The sequence below is a fragment of the Tiliqua scincoides genome, chromosome 1 (genome assembly GCF_035046505.1).
Source record: "Tiliqua scincoides isolate rTilSci1 chromosome 1, rTilSci1.hap2, whole genome shotgun sequence".
NCBI lineage: Eukaryota > Metazoa > Chordata > Lepidosauria > Squamata > Scincidae > Tiliqua > Tiliqua scincoides.
In genome coordinates, this window is record NC_089821.1 from 105,353,535 (window position 1) to 105,378,309 (window position 24,775).

The 24,775-nt window shown below is 42.9% G+C and overlaps 1 protein-coding gene and 1 pseudogene across 6 annotated transcripts in view; both read left to right on the plus strand.

Annotated features, from left to right (window-relative positions):
- Window positions 1–24,775, plus strand: part of MYO3B (myosin IIIB) — a 309,268-nt gene that overhangs the window by 232,241 nt on the left and 52,252 nt on the right. The gene's annotated exons all lie outside the window — the stretch shown is intronic.
- Window positions 24,362–24,478, plus strand: LOC136637450 (5S ribosomal RNA; annotated as a pseudogene).

The following is a 24,775-nucleotide window of genomic DNA, read 5'->3' on the forward strand; positions in this document are numbered from 1 at the left end:
TCAGTGTTGGGCTCTAAACCATTTTACTAAGAGTGTAAATAATTGTCTAGCAACAGTCAAGTCCAAATGCTGTAGGGAAGAACCAGACCCACAGGTGATATTAACAGTAACACTAACATTAAAGATGTATGGAAGTTCAAAATTATTTTCATAGGTTTGAGTTCAAGATACAGACTTTGCTGAAGTTAGAATGGATGGTCATGCAGGTTCATGACCCAGGCTCAAAACTGGCCCAATGATATTGAGATTTTGACATGCAGAATTGGACAAGAGCATAGCACAAAACAAGAAAGGCATTCCAACAAACCTTGCCTCAGAATGAGGACTTAGAGTTAGGATACAGGGGAAAAATCAACAGTCTTACTTTCTCTGTGTCTGTACTTAGATCCAAACTATGTGTTCAACTTACCACATGACAATGTAGTTAAAGGTTTATCTTTACTCATGTATAGCAGTCATGCAGGGAGTCATTTGGATCATGATCATGGAGATAGAGGGCATTTAAACCTTTATATCTATCCCATTTTCTCCCCAAGGATCACATCCCTGAAGCAGTTATTTAGGCCCTAGAGTCCCAATTGCTACAACAGCACTTTGAGGGTTAAATAGCGGCTTCAGGTAGGGCACAGTTTTGCCAGGAAAACAACACAGCTGTAAAGGGATAAATACCCTGTCTTTCCATACAAGGGCCCTGATACAAACTGTGGCCTTTTGTGGCTGCTACACATGAGTAAAAGTTACCTTTTAACTACATTACCACATGATAATGTGTAGAAATTTGGGATATATTGGCATACTAAGTGGAAGTCTCCTTTTCTTTAATTCTTACAAAGGACGATTTAAGCAGTTAATGCAGTGAGTGGTGTGGCGAGAGCGAAAAAGAGAGAATCAAAACCATAGAGCTTGAGGTCATCAGTGAAATTGATTGTCAGTGAATTTGGGATGGTTAAAAGGAAGTATTTCTTCAAGCAGTATATAATTAAACCATGGAATTCAAAGCCACAAAACATTCTGATAATCGCTAGCTTAAGCGCCTGCTAAAAGGAGCAGACTCAGGGAGAGGATAGGTCATGGAAAAGGCAGAACTCTCCATGACTATATGTCAAAGTAGCAACATATTCAGAAATCCCATGCTTCTTGCACTGTAGCCTGCCACACAATAAAAAGTGAGTGTTACAGAGTGAGTGTTGCAAACTTTTCCTGCTTGTAAGTTTCCCTGTGGCACCTGACTGGCCACTAGGGTGTACCTCAGCAGTAGAGCACATGGGTCATCTATCTATCTATCTATCTATCTATCTATCTATCTATCTATCTATCTATCTATTGCATGTGGAATAATAATAAGAAAAATTGTATAGCTCTGAGTGTGTAAAGTGCTTCACATGTATTACCTTATTGTAACACTTCCAGTGACCCTGTAGGTCATATTGTATCTGATGTTGAGAAGGAGTGACTTGCCTAACACTACCTGGTAAGTTCAACTCTCAGGGCACAACCAGATGAGATGTAGGGAGAAGAGTGATCAGCCCCACTAACTGAGACCCTGGAAGCTACCAGTTGGAAAGTGAGCTAGAGCAGGGATGTCAAATTTGTTTCATACAGAGGGCCGAAGTTAATATTCATTGTGCCTACTGAGGGCCAGACGTGACATCATTCAGCAGAAAGTGACATCATTAAGCAGATGATGGCCAGAAATACGCACTTTGTTCTTACATAGAAACTCATTAGCTGCAAATGACAAAAGAGAAAATGTGCAATTCCTGTTCATATTTTCATGATGGGAGAAAGCCCGTATCACACTGGGAGAGCCCAATTATAATGGGGCCTGGATAAATTGCTTTTGGGGCTGCATTTGTCCCATGGGCCTTTTGTTTGACACCCCTGGGCTAGAGCAATGGTTCTGAAACTTTTTAGAGGCCCTAGACTAGAGGCTGCTGCCTGATTTATAAATGCCAAGGAGTGTAGCTATAATGGTGATTGGCCAGCAGTGCTCCCCCCTTCAAGTAGCAGCTTGTTTAATCCTTGATGCACAAAGCCTAATCTGCCCTGTTAGTTTCATGAACCACGAAAAATTGGGTCACGACCCACTGGTAGGTCCCAGACACACAGCTGGAGAACTGCAGGGCTAGATCATATGAATGTTCTTATTCTGTCTGTTTTCCCCCTCAACATACCCCCAACATCTGCATAGTCAAATGGAGCTTTCCCTTTTTTCAGAGGCAGAAAAAAGAATTTCCATCCAAAAGAGGTAGTGAATAGTGCACTGTTCATCAGTTTTGTTAATTTCAATGTTTGCTGAAAATGTCCTCCAGCAAAGCAGCACAATTGTTGTTGAGCTGTCTTTTAAAGCTTTACTTTATTATATATTTGTTCTTAATACAGAGGAAGCATGACTATCAGATGAATGGCACGAAGTCTGCAAGCTTTGAAAGCCATTATTTGCAGGGAGGCACCCAATGTTGCTCTGCAGTACACAATGTCATTTTGATTAGAGTTCTTGCATTTATGAGTGCAATTTTCAAAATTCATTTAGATAACCAGCTGCTCTGCATTTAATTTAAAGAGAGATTTGGGAGAACTATTATATTTTAGTTGTTTCTCCTTAAATGAAAAGTTTCTGTAGTTCATTGAAGTTTATATGTAAGGTTTCCATTATTATTATTATTATTATTATTATTATTATTATTAATTTATTTACTGCATTTCAATAAAAAAGTTCACAAAGTGATTTACATAGCAAAATCAATCAACAATTGTTCCCTGTCCCAAAAGCATTCATAATCTAAAGGTGTCTGTCATAGGGTGCAGTCCTATGCACACATACCTGGGAGTAAACCCCACTGAATTCAGTCAGACTTACTTCTGAGTAGACATGCATGGGTTTGCACTGCTAGCACAGGCCTACAAGAAAACCTTTTTTTTTTTTTAGTTGAATTTAGGATATGTTTGGGATGCTGAATCCAAAAATTGTATTGATTTTGCCTGATTGACTCTATTTTGGGGGGTCATTACCAGTTACTTCTGGTAGGGAGGTCAGATGCAACATAACAAACATGAGTAAGAGGCTCAGGGTGGACTGGAGGGGGTTTCGCACATGGAAAAGCATGCTACAGAGCCTCCTACCGCTGTTTGTTATGTCGTGTTCCTAGTCTCGCTAATGGGCAGCAGGTGTCCAGGGGTCCCACGAGTACCACCAAACACCACCTCAGGTTCCTCATACCATTGGTAGAGAAACACTGCTCTAAGGCCTCTGGAAGGCCTTAGCAAAAGCACTTCCAGTTTTTCAGGAAAAAAACTGAAGTACTGTTCTAAGACTTTCCTGAGGACTTAGATGGCATTCTGAGATCTGGGGAGGCCGCACTTGGCTTCCCTGGGCCTCAGAACACCCTCTGAATATGACGGAAGCACAGCTCCAGTCGCGTTCAGAAGGTATAGATTGGGTCTCAGGTCAGGGGACCCATGTTGAATCAAATCCACAGATGAAAAATCCGTGGATGACAAGGTCCGACCTGTAGTTCTGAATTATTTAAAATGGCATCTTCCTATGGCCCAGTCCTATTCAAATGGCACACCAATTGCACATGGATGCCAGTGCAACAAGGGCCACGGAGCTGACATGCCCTGGCAAAGCAACACTGATGCAGCTGTTCCCAGTAACACCCAGCATTCATGGAAACACTGACACATCCATGGAGCAACATCCTGAAGTCAGCATATCATCAGCATGACACTGGCATGTCATTTTTTTTCTGACATGTCCACCATCTGAAGGAGGTTATGATAGAGTGTAAATCAGGGGTGGGCACACTTTCAACTTTAGGGTTCCTGGACCTTTAAGAATTGTATAGAAGAGGGAATTTCAGCAGGTGCAGCTTGTCATCTCACAGATAACAAGCTGCACCTGTTGAAATTCTCTCCTACACAATTGTTAAATGTCTAGGAGCCCTAAAGTTGAAAGTTTGCCCACCTGGTGTAAATCAACACCTCCTCATCCCTCCTACATTCTTCCCACATAACACACTGATCTCCTCCCCATTTTGGCTGCTCTGTCAACCAGTGGAATCATTAGGGTGTAGGAGGCCAGCGCATGACCCCCCCATGATGGACTTCCTCCGATACAATGGGTGGGGCAATGACCCAGGTGGTGGAAGTGGTGATGTACCATTGCTGCACCCTGCTGGTTTTTTGGCTATACCTTTTGACAGAACACAGGTATTTCAACATGGTTTTTTTTATTGCATTTCGCTGTAAACTGTGCACTGAATGGTATATAACATGATGGTATTATTCCTACAAATCATGATTTTAGCAATTTTGGTCACTAGTGGTGTCACACCCCCCACAGGGTGTCACTTTTCTTACACCTTATTGGTTCCATGCAGTGTCATCATAACATTGGCTCTTTGAACAATCAGCCTCATTGGTTCATTTTGAATTATAAGGAAATGTACTTTTTTGTTATATAAGACAGTTGCACTTTTGTTTTCTGGGGTTTTGGCCATAACTTTTCGTAGAATGGAGATATTTCACTCTGGTTTTTAAAATTGCATTCTGCTGTAAATTATGCATCGAATGGTATATAACAGGAGTGTTCAAACTTTTTGACAGAAGGGCCACATCATCTCTCTGACACTGTGTCAGGGGCCGGGGAAAAACAAGAATTAATTTACATTTCAAATTTGAATAATTTTACATAAATGAATATATTAGAGATGGAACTCATATGAATGAATGAAGGTCTTGCAATAGCTCAAGGCTTATAAAAGGCCTTGCACAAGGCAAGGCTGGCCTTTCCTTCACTACTGCTGCTGCATCACAGAAGTGAAACAGCAAGCAGTGGAGGGAGCCTTCGTCCCACAGCTCACACAAGAGGTTGAACAGTTGGCAATCATGCTGAGAGCAGTTGCATAAGTTGCTCCAGCAAGTCTCCGGAGGGCCAGAGGCTCATTGGATACTGGGGGCACCCTGAGGGCCAGATTGGGAGTCCTCGAGGGCTGCGAGTGGCCCCAGGGCCGGGGTTTGGGCACCCCTGGTATATAACATGATTGTATTATTCCTACAAACCACGATTTTAGCAATTTTGGTCACTAGTGCGCATCTTTCCCCCGTGTGGCCCACAACTGCTGCACCCCATAGCGATGCCACTGCTGTCAACAGAGTTACACCAGTGTTGAAGTGATGTCTGAACTATGTGGGCAAGGTGTTTTTCTGGCAGTGCACGAGCATTTGTCTATTTCACTCATAAGTGCATCTGTAATCATTGACACTTGTGAAACAGAATGATCGGTTCCATTCATGATCTTGTCAGTGTTCAGAGTTCTGTAATGCTAAAAGATGGTACCTGTGTAGATAATAGATTTAAAAGATTATGACAGGTAATTAATCTTTATAAAAATTATAATGCAGAAATTATTCTATAAATATAGTCTTGGATTAACTGCTACACAATTACTGAGAATATTTCACATATACAGGAAAATGGAAACGATCATTAAGCAAGGCAGAACCAGGCTGAGGGCATAAAACATTAAAAAGGTGGCAGAACAGCTTTTAAACTGATGTAGTGGGCATTACAGAAATCTGGTAGAATGTGGGGAATCAGTGGGATACCACGACCATGGAATACAAACTTTTTAGGAGGGATAGGGAGGGGTGCATTGGAGGTGCAGTGGCCCTCTATATCAAAGAAGGGGTAGAACCTAGCAGAGTAGAAATTGAAGGGGGGGGGGTCCAACTCTGCCATAGAATCACTGTGGATTAAATTACCAGGTGCAAGGAGCAATGTAATAGTGGGGGCATGACATCATCCTTCAGATCAAAAATCTAGTGGTGCTTGCGATGAGAAAATAAATCAGAAAGTCATCCATGAGGCACACTGTTGTGATAAGAGGGTACTTTAGTTATCTTCACTTTGACTAAGTAGGTCAATTCATGCTCTGGTCATGAAAGGTTTCTTAATTGACTAAATGACTGTCTTACAGCTGCTAGTCATGGAGCCAACCAGAGAACAGGTGACTCTGAGGGCGCAATCCTAACGCCTTATGTCAGTGCTTTCCAGCACTGGCATAGTGGTGCCAATGGGGCATATGCTGCATCCTGCAGTTGGGTGTCACTCATGGAGCCCTCCTCAAAGTCAGGGAATGTTTGTTCTCTTACATCAGAGCTGCATTGCCCTTATGTCAGCACTGACATAAGGGGTTAGGACTGCGCCCTGAATTAGATATTGTGTGGTACCCAGGACCTGGTGAGAGATGTAAATGTTGTAGAATGACTGGAAAGCAATGCTGCAATCTATTTTGATGTTCATGTCAGGGGAAAGGGCCAAGCAAATCTGACTTGATAATCCTTGCTTTTCAAAGGGTGAATTTCTCAAAAGTGAGGAGACTAGTTAGAAAGAAGTTGAAAAGCAAAGTAAAAGGGGTCAAATCTCTCCAAAATCTCTCCAAAATGCATGGAGGCTGTTTGAAAAAAAAAAAAAAAAAAAAAAGACCCAGCAAGAGTGTATACCACAAAGGAGGAGGGTTCTGCTGAGTCCAGGAAAGTGCCAGCATGGCTATGGAGTGCAGTCAGATAGGCTGTAAAGGACAAAGAGGTTTCCTTCCATAAATGGCAGTCTTGTCCTAATGAGGAGAAAGAAAAAAAGAACACTAATTCTGGTGAAAGGAATGTTTAGAAGAAGATACAGAAGGCAAAGATAAGGGTTGAGGAGCACATGGCCAGCAGCATTTAAGGGGAATAATAAAAGTTTTTCAAATAGAAGCAGGAAACCTGCCGATCTCCTTTAGAATCACAGCTTGCAGATGCTTTAAACTAGGAAATGTGCTATACGATTCCCCGCCCCCGTCTTGTCAATCGGAAAGCCCTTTGCCAAGGGAGGAGAGGGATTGCACTGAAGATCACCTTGTTAAAAGTGCCATGCCATTTGCAGCCTGCCACTTTGAAGGGCAATCTGCAGCATGATCTCTCCCTCTCTCTTGGCTAAGCACTAATTGATCAGAGAGGGAGAGTGAACCCAAACATTTTTATCTCTGCTCTTGTAACTACTGAAAGATAGTCAAAATAGGGAATTCCTTTTTTCATACTGGGTGCAAAGTTTTGCAAAAGCAGGCCCCCATTTTGGCTCAGCTTTGATGGTCCATTTTGTGAGCATCATCAAACTCTACAACACTAGAGATGTAAAATTAATTATAAGCTCCATGAAAAAGAACTTATAAATGAAAAGCATTGTTAGCCTATTGCAGTCTATTTCTTTCTAGCTTATTGCAGTCTATTACTTATTCTTTTCTTTCAGTTGGGTTCATTTCTTTTTCAGTGACCTCATAAGTTTCATTCTATACATTCATTGCAATTTTCACTTTCTCCCACAGCATGTGGCAATGCTTGCAAAGCTGAGCCAGCTATATTTGTTTTCCTAAACTTAGAACCAATCCATACATTTAGCAGAATTGCATAGCACTGCCTTCCTGTGACTGTACCACTTCAGAATGCAGAAGAGATGTCAGTTGTTTGAAAATTCCCCCAATTCAGAAACTCCTGGAATTCCTCAGCTTACAAACACTGCTGACATGATGCACCTTGTCTGTTCCAATGTGGTATTTACGGCATACTGCAATCTAGATGGCATGACCAAAAGTGTTTGGTGGAAGGTGGATGGGGTCCAACCTTGGGAGGAAAACTTGGCCTGAATGACTTTTGGGTCCCTTCAAGCCCCATAATTCCTTGAAAATGCTAATTTGTATAGGAGTAAGAGCATCCTGCTGTGTTCTGTCAGTGACACATTTAGCCTAGTATCCTGTAGCCAATATGGAACAGTTCCAGGTGCTACAACAGAATGTGCTAACACCACAGAATGTGCAGGACCAGATCAACCATGCAGCTAGATATTCAGATCTGCACCTTTCTAGGGTTGCCCACCATCCTGGAAGCAATATGTAAGTTCTGTTTCTTGCCCTGTTTCTGGCATGGCCATCTGCTATGCAGTTTGAAAGTGTCTCTCTTAAAATACCCTGCACCTTTATATGTGATTCCTCAGTTCATAATAGACTGTCTTTGCACTGCATCTTAACCTGTGCCACCTAGAATGACTAAAGGTTTGACCCAACTCTGGGAACCCTAAAGGATACTCAAGTCACACTCAAGTTATGTTGTTTCATCACTGATCATTTCATGTATGGTGTACATAGCATGGAAGCATGTAGCTCAGTGGTTCCCAAACTGTGAGCCAAGGCTCCCTGGGGGGCCAAGGAAACCAGCCAGGAGAGCTGCGGAATCATTGCAAAGAACCCACCCCCCTATACAATGTATAGGATTGTAACCCAACTGGGAAGCCACAACCAATGGCCCAATAGGTCAAGGGAGCTGCCAATCAAAAAAAGGTTGTAGCTGATGTAGCTAATCTAGCTGTCTGAAAGTGCAACCCTTTAAAAAACCTAAGTCAATTGTTGCAATGAAGGCAGTTCCTATATAGATCAAAACATGCTTGTTCATGCTGGTTTGTTATGATCCTGGAGTGCAGTGATCGAAGTTAAGTATTTCAGGGTCGACAGATGAAATAAAGCCCAGAGTGGTATATCCTCTCTCCTGAAACCACCTTGCAGCAGGGCCTTCTGTTCTCATTTGTATGATACAGGCTGGTTCTGTACATGAAGCAGAATTGAGGTAGTACAATGCAGATTGAACTTTCTGTTATAAGTGGGTGCTGTAACTTTAGACTCTCCAATCAAAAACAAACTTCCTGCATGTAGAAAATTTGCATACCTAGAAGGAAAGATTGATCCCACCACTTGCCTGCTGTGCTCATTTTCTAATTGCAGGGAGTTTTTCACATTAAGGAGAGCATTCAAAAAAAATGGTGCAAGTCCAGGGTGACCAGATGTCATAACCACAAAAGAGGACCAGGCATCCCAAAATGTGGGACATCCAAGAAAAATGTAGGACATTGCAAAATAAGAGCTAAAGGCACTCTTATATTGATTTCATGTGGTTAATTTAAACACTATATTACTTATTCTTAAATTTAAAACTATATTCCATATAATTTATTTCATATAATTTATTAATTACAAGAAGGTTCTACGCTGCCTGCAGGGGCCACTCACAGGGAAAGGGAGGACATTTAAGTCCAGGACACAAGGCTGAAAAAGAGGACATGTCCTGGAAAAAGAGGGTGCCTGGTCACCCTGTGGAAGTCATGCTGCCACTTTATTTTGCTGCACAGGTAAACCAGGCCAAAGAGAAGCATCAGTGGCAACACCTTAAGGAAGGTCCAGAGTGGGGGAAAGCACATGGATATGTGTGTTTCTTAGCACAGCCTCTGATTAATGGAATCATCTGGCAGAGTGGAGAATGAATTAAGCTTTGAAATGTTTCTGATTACTGTTCCCTTGTTGTTAGTATCTCTGGACGAACAATAGGATTAAGATTATGTGCAAGCTCCTTGTAACTCAGCAGAACTGAGACCAGGGTAATAAATCATTGTATCTAAGTTCTTTATGGATAGTATATGCATTTTCTCAGTGGTATGTTATTTTTCATGAAGTAATTGGCAGCCACAAGAGCCTAAAGTGAAACCGTGAAGCCATCTCTCCCCACTGTTGGATTTCAAAAAAACAAGAAGTTGACTGTGGCCTTCAAAAGCTGCCCACCCAGGATGTATAGCACTTCGCCATATTATGTGATCACAGTGAGATTTTCTCCCATATGGAAAGGGTTTACATAACGTATGGCAAGGAAGAAAGCACCCTGTGGTAAGAAAATCACAGAATAGTGTAACATTTCATGTGCAGCTTGCCATAATGCTGCTAGTTATGCCCTCATGTCTTTACAATTGTTTTCTCTTGCAAGTGTTCAAACCTGACATGGTTTAAAGTAGCATATTACACTTTGCTTTGGATAGTATATCCTAGTGGGATCCTGCTGAATGGGTTCACACAGCTTCAAAATAATCAAAAGCAGTGCTGATGGTGTTCTCGGATATAGGGCTGCTGCTATAAATACACCAGATACATTGGCCTATTGCCCTAGATCCAATAAGGGGATCATTAAAAAAAACCAGTTCTGTATCTGCACAGTGTAACACCATAGAAAAGCACTATTTCCCTTTAGCACTGAGCAAACCCAGAAAGCTTCCCTATTTGGGATAAATGCATTCGTGGGTGTGGTGTGGTGGCTAAGAGCCTGAACCTCAAACCAGGAAGCCCCCCAACCCTTGGGGACCCAGGGGGCTGCAGAAGGAAGGGGCAAGTGGTGAAAATTGTCTTGCTTGTGTGAAAAGACACTCTTAGGAGTCATTGTGCTGGTGCAAACTTTTGTACTCCCTATCTTAAGTATAAGAAATTTTAGGATCCAGCTAAAAACTCAATGTCAGTATCTCAGCTAAACTTCTTTGTAGATGGTGATGTTATTGTACTCATCTTACCATGCATCTGCCATAGTCTGGTTGACCACCACATCTGGAGTTAGGTGCTGCTAAAGTGAATGGATGCAATGTGCTTGCTTATTATTTGTGGTGATGGAGCACTTGAATGCTTGATTTTCAGTTTTCAGTGCAATTTTGGAGTTTTAGCAATTCAGATATTTTCCTGTAGCCCAAGGCAATAAAAGATGTGGTAAGCAAACACTACTTTAAAGAGGGTATCTGATTTGCATATTTTAAAAGTATTAAGATCAAAAGTAATGAGAATTTAATCCATATGGCATGTAAAAGATAAATAGGAATATTAATACTGTATCAAATACCAATTAAATAAAATACAAGGCCCATTTTTTAAAAATCATGCACAGATAATAGAAAGTTGCTTTAAAATCTGGATTTATACACACATGCACACATGTCATGATGAGACATTTATGTTAATTAAAAAAGTCACTTCAAAACTTATTAAACATGATGAGTCAGATAATGAGAAAGTTTGGCTCTCAAAGAATACCCAGTCTCTAATAATATATCAGTTTATAGAAGAGTATCAATAATAGGCACTAATGCTGAGACTGTACAACGAGATACATTTTCAGCCCAATCCTATCCAACTTCCTCCAAGCTGATGCAGCAGTACCAGCATGGACTCCGTTGTATCCTATGGGGGAATTTGCAATGCTGGAGGTCTACATGGGGTAAGGGGACATTCATCTTTTTGCCCTTGTGTAAGCCCAGCTGTTATAATTGGGCAATTTGTATGTACACCTACTAAATGGCTAGTGCAAGTCCATATTGCCTCATTGCATTTGTTTGATTTTAAGAGCAAAAATAATAGAACTGTAGTTCCCAGACTGTTGGTCATGGAGAGCTTTCAGCTAGTCTTTAATGAAAATGAGAATGCTGAAAAGAGCTGGAAGAAATTGCTGGAAAGCTGGAGGTTTCTTTGGCATTTCCATTGCAGCTAGAAGCATATTAAAAGCCTCTTCCTGCTCTCTGATGTCACTATACTGAACATTCGACATAGATGGGAAGCATTGTTGGGCAGTGTTTAAGCATAACTAGATTTGCATATTCACCCTGTTGTTGTGTGCCTGTTGAGACAGGTTCAAAGAATGTTCTTTACTATCAAGCACTCAGATTTTGCACATACTTAGAGGTCCTTCACACATTCCTTCTGGTATTGAAAGCAGATCCTAGGGCGGGACCTGGCAGCCATTGAGACTTGATCTGGGCATCCTTTTCTTTGTGGACTCTATTGTGGACACTTTGTGAACTCTAGCAGTGGACACTATTTTCTCCATTGTACAAGCAAGGCAAGGCATTGTTTTCCCTCCAGTTTGAAATGTTAATAAATGGTATTGTATTTGAATTAAATTATCTATGTACTGAAGAACAACAGGAGAGCCAAAGATGGGAGGGGTCAGTGCTAAATGGGCATGGTTTGGGGAGAATGGGGTGGGGTTGTGAGACCAAGGTAAGCAGTATCTGCAGGAGCGGGTTTTCAAACTAGGGCATTGCGATGCCCCAGCCTGAGGGCCCTGGCCTCTTTCCCCTTAAGGGGTGGGGGCAGCAAAGGGGGCAGCGGCATGATCCCCAGGATTGCGCCGCTCAGGGGGCTGCAGGGGCTTGGCTGTACTTACCAGAGCCTCCTGCAGCCTCCCGGGAAGGGGGGGTGCAGGGAGCCCTGCACAACCTTCTGCAGGGCTCCCCAAAGCTTTGAAAGTGAAAGTGGAGTGATTGCGCTTCACTTGCAGGTTAGCAGGGGTGGGGCACGATTGCTCAGCTTTCGCTTTCAGAGCTTTGGGGAGCCCTGCAGAAGGTCACCCAGGGCTCTCTGCACCCCCCCCCCCCGGGAGGCTGTAGGAGGCTCTGGAAAGTGCAGCCAAGTCCCTGCAGCCCCTGGAGCGACGCAATCCTGGGGATCGCAATGCTGCCTTTCCCCTGCCCCCGCTGCCCCCCCGTCCTGCAATGACTTAGAGTGGCTCAAGCTCTCCAAGAGAATTTGAAAACTGCTGTGCAAGAGCATTGTTTTCTTGCTTGCACCACCAATATAACTGTGTTTCTCTTCTTTTTGGCAGCACAGGCAGGATATTGCTTAATGCTGCTATATACTGGTTTTGTATGAAAGCTCTTTTACATATTTCTTTTTAATTCTCCAACTGGAAACATTAAAACTTAGAGAGATTTCATTGAATCCTTACTACAGTCCCGAAGCAGTTCTGAAATGTTGACTGAAGCAATCTAACTGCTCTGGAGCACTTTTATGACATCAAACATTTTAATGAAAATGTTTTCCTCAAACCCTGGAGCATTTCCCAATGTTAAATGTAGAAAAGAGATGGTTTTTCTCTCTAACCCCAAAGCTGTCCATAAATAACCTGTGCTAACTTCAGGGGTTTTAAAAATACGACAACTTTTTGTGATAGCACTGTAGTGAGCCTGCACTGGTCAGTTGTTCAGTGGTGGAGAGCACACAAACGAAAGGTGACACGGTGAGTTCATGGCATCTCAATGTCCATTGCATGCTATGAAGAATGGCTGAGAGGATTTGGAATGCTTTATCTCAAGAAAAATAAATGCATTTTTTTTTAGCAATTTTGCCATGTGAGGTACTGAAAGACTGCTGAAAGTTAGGTTGTGCTCTTTCCTGACCGTCTGTAGGGACAGTCTTGATATATCCCTATGAAGATTGGTGAAGAGGGATCTCCTTTGAAAGTTTCCTTTGGAATACTTGCACTGTCAAACTTTGTGTAGTCAGCTTCATATGCTACCTTTTCCCAGCCATGTTGGGGTGTTTTTGTATTTGCTATGCATTCAAGATTACAGTTACAGAATCCAAGAACGTGTCTTTTTTCACATCACACTTATAATTACAGCATCAGCAAAAAGAAGTCCTCACTGGCTTTTCTTTGGAGCCCCAATAATAAACACACCATTAAATATAGGCATGTAACCCGCCACACTTTGTACATTCACTTCTCCGCATGGTGTGGAGGAGCTTGCACAGCACAAATAGCCATAATGGAATATGCACATTAACCCAGACGGGAATGTAGTAGTTTGATTCTGTACCATTTGCAGAGGATTACAGTAGCCATATCTTCTTGTTTAATCATGGCGTGGTTACTGGATTGCAAGAGTGACAACTGGCATAGGTCTCCTTTTTGATACAGAGGTACTGTATTGTGAATTCTGTTCCAATAGTGCTGTTCTAGAAACACCATGGCTGTGCCACAATGTAAATGATACACTGTTGGCATGATAGAAGGTACTCCTTGTCGAAAAGTCAGTTACATGGAAATACGACCAGTCCTACCTTGGAGCGGCCCAAAGGTACAGATCCACAATCCCAATGGAAATTTTACCCTGAAGCTGCTATGAGCCTGAGAGGGAAGCTTCTTTTTGCACCAATGGAAGCATTCCTTCTGGAGCTAATAGCAGCTCTCATTTGCATTTGGACCAAGACAAAAAAAAAATTTAAATATCTCCTTCCTGCACACTGTGGCCCTGGTCCTTGTCCTTCCAGTGTCAAACTACTTGCTTAATAATAATGTGTGATTTTGCCCTGATTATTAGGTTTCTTTGAGTTTTAACCAGAAGAAAACCCATGTATCCAGAATCCAGAAGTATGTTTGGGATCATATGTTGAGGGGGGAAAAATTGTGATCTTGAGTTAATGGGCAGATTAAAGAATAAATTAGAGCCAGCTTTCCTCACTGAAGTCAAAGCATGGCTGGTGGACGTCCTTTTCTTCATTGAAAAATGGCACTACTGAAAGAATTTGAATGATAGTGCTGAATAACCGATGCCCCTCTAATGGAATGTGCATATGTTCCTATAACTTGTATCATGAACTGTATCTTCACCTTCATCTATTTCACTGTTGTAGTTCTAAAGCACTTTCAATTTCCCATTGCTGGCTTACAGTCCAATCCTCTGTCAAGGCTGCTGGGTGCAGCGGTGCCAAAATGGCAACCACTGTACCTGCAGCCCTGCAGAGAACGCCAGATGTCTCTTTGGGGAAGGGGACTTTTGTCCCCTTCTCCCACGGAAAGCCCCTGGTTCTGCTATGGGGCTTCTCACATCTGAACCAGCTATTTTGCCGGTTTAGATGAAAGAACCTCTGTGTCAGGCTTTTCAGCCTAACATGCAGGGTAGGATCCAGTGAAGCAGGGCTCCATGGGTCCCACCCCCATCCTGGGCCAGTTCATATCCCCTCCCCACCCCCTCCAATCTGGAATGCCTCCCCCACCCCCAAAGTCTGCACCGTCGCCCAAAGCTCTTATCTTGCTCTGGATGGCATCCTTCTGGTGATGTGCCCAGCAGCGACTCATGCTGGCCTGGTACTGTTGCTCCCTCCTCCGATGGTGCCGTAAATGTGCTTAGCACCAGCACTGAAGGCCCATAGGATTGGGCCCTTAATCGGCTTATGATTTGTTCTTTTAGGATAGTGTTACTTAACATCATGAAAGGGTTAAATCACTATGGGTGCAATCCCAACTAACTTTCCAGCACCAAGGTAAGGGCAATGCCACTCCAAGGTAAGGGTACAAACATTGCCTTACCTTGAGGAAGCCTCTGTGACTGCCCCCCAACTGCAGGATGCAGCACATACCCCATTGGAACAGCTATGCCAGTGCTGGAAAGTTGGTTAGGATTGTGCCCTATGTGCGCTTTCCCTGATTCTACAGCACCAGAAAGGATTTCAGTTACAGATTCTACTTCTCTTTTGCTGATCACATAGGATCAGGATGAAAACCAAGCTCAGGGGATTACTTAAATCTTCAAGTCAGCACACACACATACTAAGGTATTTATGTGCAACATGCATTTGGCATCTATATAACAGTGTGAGCCAGTGGATTTAATGATCTTCCTGTGATTTATGATTAGCTTTTATTAATTGTGCCAGTGGGAATAAATGGTGGCTAGAAATAAAGCCAGATGTCTGCCATACTACTTTAAGCAAACACTTGATTGCCATAAAATGCTTCTTTTCTTCTTTTTTTAGCAAAGCACATTGTATTGAATATTTAACTCTTTGTTACCCAAGCTAACATTTAGAGCGAACTAGTTTTACAGTGACCCCTTGTGTCATCCCAAACAACCAAATGTGAAGGCATACCCAATTATACTGTGAAGGACAGTGTAACTAGTAGCTAGTCATTGGAAAGAGCATCAGACTTTTTCTTTGCTTGATGAAACAATAAGCAAGCTGCTCCTGAGCCTCTTGTGCAGAAAATAGCTGCCATAAGTCATTCTCCTTACTTTGTATACTGTCCTTTTGCCAGGGTTCTCCGTGGGTCTCTCTTGCCCTTCTACATACTTCTGTTTAAAAACAGATAGGCAACCCAATCCTAACTTGCGCTGAAAGAGGCAGGCCAGTGGGCTGCACTGTATCCAGCGCAAGCTTCAGGCAGCCAGAGGCTTAGCCAGGGGCAAGGGGAAATTTTTCCCCTCACCCTGGGGAGAGCCACTGCAATCCCAATGGGGCTACTCAGATCTGTGCCGCCTCAGGAGATGGCACAAATCCGAGTAGCCTGGGACTGCCCTGGGCCGCCCAGGAACGGGGTTAGGATCTAACATAAGCACCAGATCCTGGCCCTACCTCCCGCTCCCCACCCACCTGCCCTCAGGAACACTTTACGGCACTTTCACGACACGTCTGGACCGGTGCAATTGACTTGGGTGCAGTTTGGGTTGAACCTTAAAATAACAGCTGACCTTTTATCATCTGAACCACTGTGTTTTCACTGAGAAATTATATCCTGTTTTTAAAAAAACAAACAAAAAAAACCTGGAACAACTCACATTTTGCGGAGAGTCAGACATCCTAGTGTATGTAACTTCTGTCTTTTTAAACATTGTGACAAATTCTGTAGGCCAGTCTAGCCAGAGTTAAGCTCTTTCTCATTGAAATCAAAGGGATCTAAAGTTACGCAGGACTAGAAGTATCTTCCATTGAAATCACTGAGTCTCACAGTTGATTATTTTATGTATCCTGGCTCAGCGTCTGATGATTTCTCACACCCTACGTACCAAGATCCTGAAAAGGATTGACAATACCAAAATGCATGCCAAGACATTCATTTCCTGTGATTCATTGGCCAGACTCAAACTAATAATTAAAAAAGAAGTTGTCATTTTTTATATGTTGGCCCTCCAAATAGGTTAGACAATAGAAACTTTGTAGCCGCTAGTGTGTGTGTTCCCTGGCACTGGTTACTGTCAGTAAATAAAGTATGCCTCGATTTCTGGGTGGGTTATTAATACAAGATGTCATGGTAGCATAGTGTAAATATAGCATTTTTAATGAACAGCACTCAAAAGTTTAGCATTTGACAAACGGTTGGCATTTGCGGGTGGCTACAGCTAGCACTTACCAAATCATGGCTGCAGCCAGGATAACTCCTGCTGCCACCGCCATCTTGCAACAGCCTCTCAGATACCCCGCTATAGCCTGGCATCCAGGGCTGCCCCCCCCAGGCATCTTTGTCATATGCCACTACACCTAGTCCCAATATAATTATTAGTTGGGCCATTAGCCTTTAAATAGTACCTTTGGTTAGAAGAAAATGAAAGGTACACCAACACTTTACCACTGGAATCTGCCTCCTGGGGACATAACCCCTGCTAACTGGTCAAGAGGCACTTTTTCAAGTGGGTGCTCCTCTTTTATTTAGCAGGGGGAGAGTAACTGGCCCACCTCACCCCAGCAGTGTCTGTTCTAGTGGCTGTCTGCTGGTGTTGCATCTTTTTAGATTGTGAGCCCTTTTGGGACAGGGAGCCATTAGATATTTGATTTTCTCTGTAAACCGCTTTGTGAACTTTTTGTTGAAAAGCGGTATATAAATACTGTTGTCCTGGGGACATGGGATCTGCCCCTTGACCCTCTGGGGCACTTTCCCTTGACGCACTTGAGTGTCACCCACTGGGGTCCAACCTAGGTTCTTTTGTTTTTGAAGCAACCTTAGCCATTAAAAGCTTCACTTGATGATTTCTGCATATCTAACAGAACCATTTGTGGATTTATTTTACTGTGAAACTGCTTTGTGAATGACTCCTGCTGAAAAGTGGCATATAAACATTCTTAATAATAATAACTGTAAAAAGCACAAGATCAAAGCCTAGATAGTCCCAAATCACATGATCCCAGGGAGACCAAGGGCCCAATCCTATCCAACTTTGCAGTTTCAATGCAGCTATGCCAGTGGAGGGCGTGCACTACATCCTGAGGTGGTGGGCAGTCACCAAGACCTCCTCAAGGTAAAGGAACATTTGTTCCCTTACCTTGGGGCTGCATCATGGCTGCATTCCTGCTGGAAAGTCAGATAGGATTGGGCCCTTACTTTTGTTGTAACCTTCATTTGTCTCTGTCCCTCCTTCAATTTATCAGGTTATTTTGGTTTTCCTCCTTTCTCTGCCCCCTCTCAAACCACTAAGGAGAAAGACACGGGACTGGACATCAAAATATAGGAGGAAATATATGGAAAATGTTGGAATGCTTATGCTCGAGAAAAAAATTCCCCTCCTTTTTTAAGAAGGAGGGGAGGGGCAGCCCAGTCCTCAGCTATCTGGCATGCGGGGCTGCTGTAGCACCAGATTGGCTGCCACGGCATCCTAAATGTGCTGGGCAGCTGCTGGAAGCTCATTCGTCCCCTTCCTCCAAGTAAGGGAAGTAGCTGAGTTCTGCCAATCCCGCCACCCCTCCTGCCCCACTCCCTCCCCTGCCATGCATTTCCCCACTATCCGCCTGCCCCGTCTTGCCTCCTCCCAGCCTCCCCCCGCCCCGTCTTGCCTCTCCGCCACCCAGTGTTTGGAAGGAGCACCAGGTGGTGGACCGTGAGCCCAGTGCTAGAGCTGGCCAAGTGCAGGCTCACGCTGGAGCTGGCCCCAGTGCTGGGCCCGTGGTAAGCCTCGCAAACGTAACTTATGGCACATTTGTGACAGTGTGCACCTGCAGTAAGCCTGCGTGCACAGATCTGGATTGGACCCTAAATCTGCCTTTTTCTTTTTCCTTGGTCAGTACATGAAGCACAGGGAAATAAAACACATTATCACTGATTCTCTTACAAGTCAATAATAATAATAATAATAATAATAATTATTATTATTATTATTATTAATAACTGTAAGATGTGTTTTGCAAATATGTTTTTAATTAATGTTTTTAACTGTTGTTGTAAGCCGCCTTGGGTCCCTGCGGGGAGAAAGGTGGGATATAAATAAAGTTGTTAATAATAATAATAATAATAATAATAATAATAATAGTGGCTTCCTCTCATTGACTGGAACACCGGAAGGCAGGAACAGGCATACTTTTCACAGGATCTTTGGGAAGAATACTGCCTTGACCTTTTCCCTTTATATTGCTACAACAGAATAGAGAGAAACAGACTTACTTAAAAGAAGAAAATTCTAAATTGGGCCACAATTGCGCTAAATAGGCACTGGATGGTATGCCCAGCATTTGGGCAGCTGCCAGGTATCTAGCAAGTATGGCAACTCTAAAATTGAGTGTTCTAATGGAAACAAGCAGCCGAGGAGGAGTGGTGCAGTTTGGGAATGCAGAATGTAGTTTTGGATTTGCAGAGGATCAGCTTACGAGGTTTAACAGGAACAAAAAGAAGGGGCGAGCATATGACTGTGCCCTCCATGATGTTTGCAGCAGAGCAGACTTCCTTCCCAGTGGGGAACTAGGCTACAGAAACAAGTGAAGCTCTTTTTTCAGACCAAGCTTGCTTAATGCTCAATAATAAGCTTACGTTTGGAATTCTGAAGCCCTCTGCTTGAAGCATGAACTATCAGTTGATGCAAAATCCCCCCCCCCAAAAAAAAATATCAGAAATTAAATAATATTTTTAAATTAACACCAAACCAGAAACCCTTCAGGCTATAATATGGGAAGCCATAAAGATCTCTGAGAAAAGCCAGATGGCTACATGAAGACAGTGTAATGTTGCAAAAGCTGAAACCTGGAAATACCTTTGAGTGAATATGACAAAGAACCTATCAGACTTGCAGAGAGGAAACTTTGATACTGTGCTCAGACTTCAAACAGGTGAAGACAAGTGGCTTTTCTCTCTTGGTCCAACAGGAAAGATACAGTAAAAATCCTGTGTTGGGTTTCTTATTTCAAATTATTCCAATCAGAAATTCACTAGCACAATTTATGGCAAAATGTTATGAATTATTTTCCTTGGGATAACAGAAAAACATGTTTCAAAATAAAAAGGCAACATCTGTGAGCAGGAAGGCCAAGGTAGCTCATATCATCTGCTAGAGAATCTCTGCACCCACATAAATAAGCACAAAAATTCTAACAGGAACCCCAAATCTGAGTTCGCTAAACTTGCAAGAGAGGGCACCAGGGTGCAGCTCTCAAGTTGACTTGTGTGCTCCCTGAGGCATTTCGTGGGATGCCTCACTGTGTCACTCTGAGATACAGGTAGCTGGACTAGATGGGCCTATGGCCTGATCCAGCAGGGCTCTTCTTAGGTACTTAATCAGAAACCAGAAATGTGATTCAGTTACCATTGCTACCATATGAATATTGCTTTTTTGTTCTTGAAAAAGGAGAGGAAGCTTTACAGCCCAATCCTATCCTGCACTGGCACAAGGAAGCCTGCCCCATATCTAGAGCAGAATTGGGGCCAGTTGTAACTCAGCCAGGGTAAGGAGAATCAAGAGGAATGAAGATACTTGGATCTGCATCGCCTCAAGAGGTAGCACAAATCCAAGCAGTCCAGAGCTGCTCCAGGCCACCTGGGACCAGGATTAGGATCTGGCACAAGTGCTGGATCCTGGCCCCACCCCTGCTCTCCCACCCCGAAACGCCTCCTTCCCACTCCTGACCAACCTCCCTGCTCAGTCGGCACTTTTGCAACACCATTGGGCCTGCGCTAGCCCATTTCAGGGCTTGGATTGTGCCCTTAATCAAATAACAGATGTTCCAAAAACAAAAGTTCTTCACAGCACTCATCTTAGAATGTGCTACAGACAAAAAGGTTATTATTTTCATGCATGCACTTACAAATCGCTGTGAACCATAATAGCCAGGGTATTTCAGTGATGTATAGTAAGTGCAAACAAACTTGCAAGTTCTTCTGTGCCCTTGCCCATTAATATTATCTGCTTAAAGCAGGAGCTGTTTTATGTCAAGTTCATTATCTAGACTGGGGAAGGGTAGGAAAGTCTTTGACTTCTTGGCCACTTTGTTCCTGCTGTCCAACAGTTTATCCAGTGCCTCTGCTTCCCCCCCCCCCACAAGATTTTCCACACATTATAATCATATCACACAAAATGGGATCTATACAATAAGCGAATCATTCTAAGGGCCATAGTGAACCTTGCACACAGCAAACAGTTTGGATAGCTGAACTAGGATAAATAAATAAATAAATAAATAAATAGGTAATCTGTTTTCTTGGGGATAATGTATAGAATCCTTCATCTCAAGAGAGAGATTATGTATCATTTCAGTAGCTCATCTTTTTGGGTTGGCTTCATAAAGTTATGAATACCACATACCACCCAACAGTGAAATGTGTGATGAAAGAGAGTTCCCTGCCACTACCCACCATAGGAGAAAATAAGGAACCAAAATCTAGAGATCATGATATTTGCAGAAAGAGGGTGGAGCACATTGTTGTTAAAATATTTGTTTGGAAGTGACAATTTGGTGGAACCCTTTGAAGTGATTTATGCATTTTGTACATTCTTTATATTTACTGGTTTCCTTCACTGCTCTCTGGCATTCATCCCCCAGTCACATGTTTCATAATTTAAACAATGGTGAGTATTTACATGTGGAATTGATATTTTTCATGAAAGCACAAATTATTCTTGCATGTATTTTCTGAAGAAACAACTTCTTGGTGTTTCTTCAGAAATCAGCCTGAAGTAGCTCAATTCACTGTTTCTGTGTTTAGATCAAGTGGGGGGATCTCTAATTTATTATAGATTTAAAATTATAAATGTATAAATTATAAACATCTACATTTATTATATAGCACTGTTCAACAAGATCTCAAAGCAGTTTATTTAGTAAAATAAGGTGGTTCCCAACCCGAAAAGGCTCACAATTAAAACACACACACAGAGAGAGAGAGAGAGAGAGAGAGAACACTATACTTGCAGAGAGGAAACTTGACAGAGACAGTAGACAGTATACTGTACTGGGTAGATTAAGGTCAGTTGTTTTTCCCCCTGCTAAATATAAAAGAGTCAGCACTTTGAAAGGTATAACTGCCCAGTTAGCAGTCATATTTTTAAATTTGAACAAGTTCAAAGCATTTTCATTCTGTTCTAGTGCGCCTTGAAAAATACACTTCTCTTCTTAGAGCTCTGAATAATCTGCTTATTGATTGTGCTTCCTTAATAGCCCATCAGAATAGTCTTTACTGTACCATACAGTAAAACACTATTGTATTTACTGCTTCACACTGTTGCTGCTAAATATGTTTCCTCAACAGGTCATCACAGCTGAGACTAGTTTCTGATGCTTTTACCAATAAGGAGAATGTTTTTTCAAATATCTGTTGGTCATTCCATGTTAAGAACATAAGGGAAGTCCTGCTGGATCAGATCAGTGGTCCAGCATTCTGTTACCCACAATGGCCAATCAAAACAGGGCTTGCTTCCCAGCAGCTGATATTCTGTGGCTTATTCTCACAGACACTGGAGGTTCCATATAGCAATCATCACCCTCAACATAGGTAGCATTTGTATAGCACGTTTGAGTGTTCAAAGGGATTCACGTGTATTATATTGCTGTAATCCGTACACCAACCCTGTAAGGCAATGGTACCCAAATTTTTTTGACTGGTGGCTGTCTTGACCTACTGTGCCATTGGCCACAGCTCCTCATTAGGGCTACAATCCTATACATTGTATAGGATGCGGTTTTTTTTCACAAGGATTCCACTGTTCCCCTGGCTGGTTTCCTTGGCTGCCCAAGGAGTCATGACTCACAGTTTGAGATTGGAATCACTGCTGTAAAGTAAATATTATCTCCATGTGGTTGGGGGCTGAGAGGGGGAATGATTTCCTTAAGTCCACTTAGTGAGTGGCAGACGTGAGATTGGAACCAGGGGCTTTATAGTTCACAGCTTAGACTCTTTGCCACTAGGGAAGATCCAGGCCCCATGATTTTGTCTGATGCTATACATTTTACATCAACACTTTTCAGATTACATATACGGATGTACAATCACAACATTTTAGGTGTACATCTAATGTACTTGGGCCCCAATCCTGTTGGGCCTTGCACTGCCAGAAGTGGCAGCACAATTCTGCATTCTGTAGTACTTTATGGCAGCTTGAACTTTATGGCCACTTTCTCTTGCTGCCAGGCTGCTGCAAAGGGTGAGAAGAGCAGCACGCATAGCAATGGCTCTAGGGAGCTCCGCAGGCACCAGTAAACTGGTGGCGAGGGCAGGCTGTGGGTCGGAAGTAACAGGGAATGTTGGGAAAGGAACTGAGGTGATGTGTCAGGAGGCTGGATCTGGTGACAGTAAAGTATGCTGGAAACGAATCCCCTATTTTTCTGCTCTGCATGCCCCCGGTTCTCTTTGGACTTGCGCCAGCAAAATATTTTTACTTACCTCCTGCAGGCCGTAGTATTCGCCGCCCCCCCCCCCCAATAGTATGCAGCATGTGCTCCATAGGCTTGGCTGCATGGTATAACATGGTGGGGGAGAGGATTGGACAGACATCTCATAGTCTTTTGCAAAAGACAGAAAAGGAAAAAGCTTTCAAATACTGTCTTTCAAATAAACACAGAAAAAGGTGTGTTCTGCTTAGTGTGCTTTGTAATTTAAAGCATGTGGTTCAGCACAGAACGACAGTGTCCAAAATGAATCCATAAGTCATGAAACGTGTGGAGGAAAATGCATAACTTTTGTTACAAGTGGTGAGAGAGAGAGAGAGAGAGAGAGAGAGAGAGAGTGTGTGTGTGTGTGTGTGTGTGTGTGTGTGTGTTCATGTTCAAATGGCTTTGTTTATTAGAGGTTATAAACAAGAGACTGCACTCCCGGATGTGGCAGTGTGATGCAGATTCTGGGATGCACATGACATCAAAGGAGCTACCCTAATGAATTTCCTTAGCGTTCTTTGGCTCTCTGAACATGTTCCATCTGAGTAAACAATACCCAGGTTGGCTGCTATGAGGGGGAATCTGATGTGATGAAGAAGTTGGGAAGTTTTCTTGTTTTGTTTTTTGTTTTCCAAAGAATTAAAGGATCCTTATTCTTCAACTGTTGCCAAATTATGAGATCTATATTATTATGGTTGGAGTTGTCATGTGGACCTCTCTGTTAACACTGAGATATCACATAAAGAAAGTGTTAAGAGTAAGAATTCCCCACCCTCAGAGAAACATACTCCCCATCTTTCTGCATAAGTCGTACTGGGAATGCCAGTACTGATTGGAAGTAAGCAGGACCAGTATGACTCCTGCAGAGGTGCAATAGGCAGCCTCTTCTGGGGAAGTAGGTGCTGCATCAGGCAAAATGACCTGATTAGATGGGGACTGGAATGGGGCAAGGCCAGAGCAGTGAACTCACGCAAAGCTGTTGCAGGCAGCATCCTCCATGGGAAGGTACTTCAGATGCTCATGAACCTTTATTTAATTAATGTATTAATTTAATCTCTTATTAATTTAAAAAGTTTACCACCAATTCTCCTATTTAGAATTCCTGAATTAACTCCTGCTATCCTAGCTCAGATGTGGGTAGGGAGATTGGGGGAGGGGAGGGACTGCTGCCAGATCAGTATCAGGAGAACTGTTTTTAGGGTCTTATACTGCTGGCCCAATGCCTCCTGATGCCCGAGGCATCATGCCAAATGCTGCCCTCCTTATTCAGTGATGTGCTAGTCTGCACCTCCCACTGTATAATAGCAGGGCACTCTCCTCCCCTCCACATTTCCTCTTCTTCTCTGTCCCCCAGCAACTGTTACCTTGCACGTGCCCGATCTTGTCTGATCTCGGAAGCTAAGCAGGGTCAGGCCTGGTTAGTACTTGGATGGGAGACCGCCTGGGAATACTGGGTGCTGTAGGCTTATACCATAGTCTTTCGAGACTGAAGGTTACCAACCATTCTGTCCCCCTCGTCCTTTTCCAACCCAGGGAGTGGAAGGAGAATGAGAAACTGTGGCAGTGAATAGGTGGACTCCCCCTCCCCACCTCCTGCCTGAAGCAATCACTTCAGTTGACCTGATGGACAGGCCAGCCCTTTTTGGCCCTATTTTCCCCAAGAGTGATCTAGCTGCACCCATTCCACAGAGACTGCCAGTCAAGTCTCAAGTAACTACTCTATAGAACTGGTGTTCTGAAATAAAAGGCATTCCTACACTCCT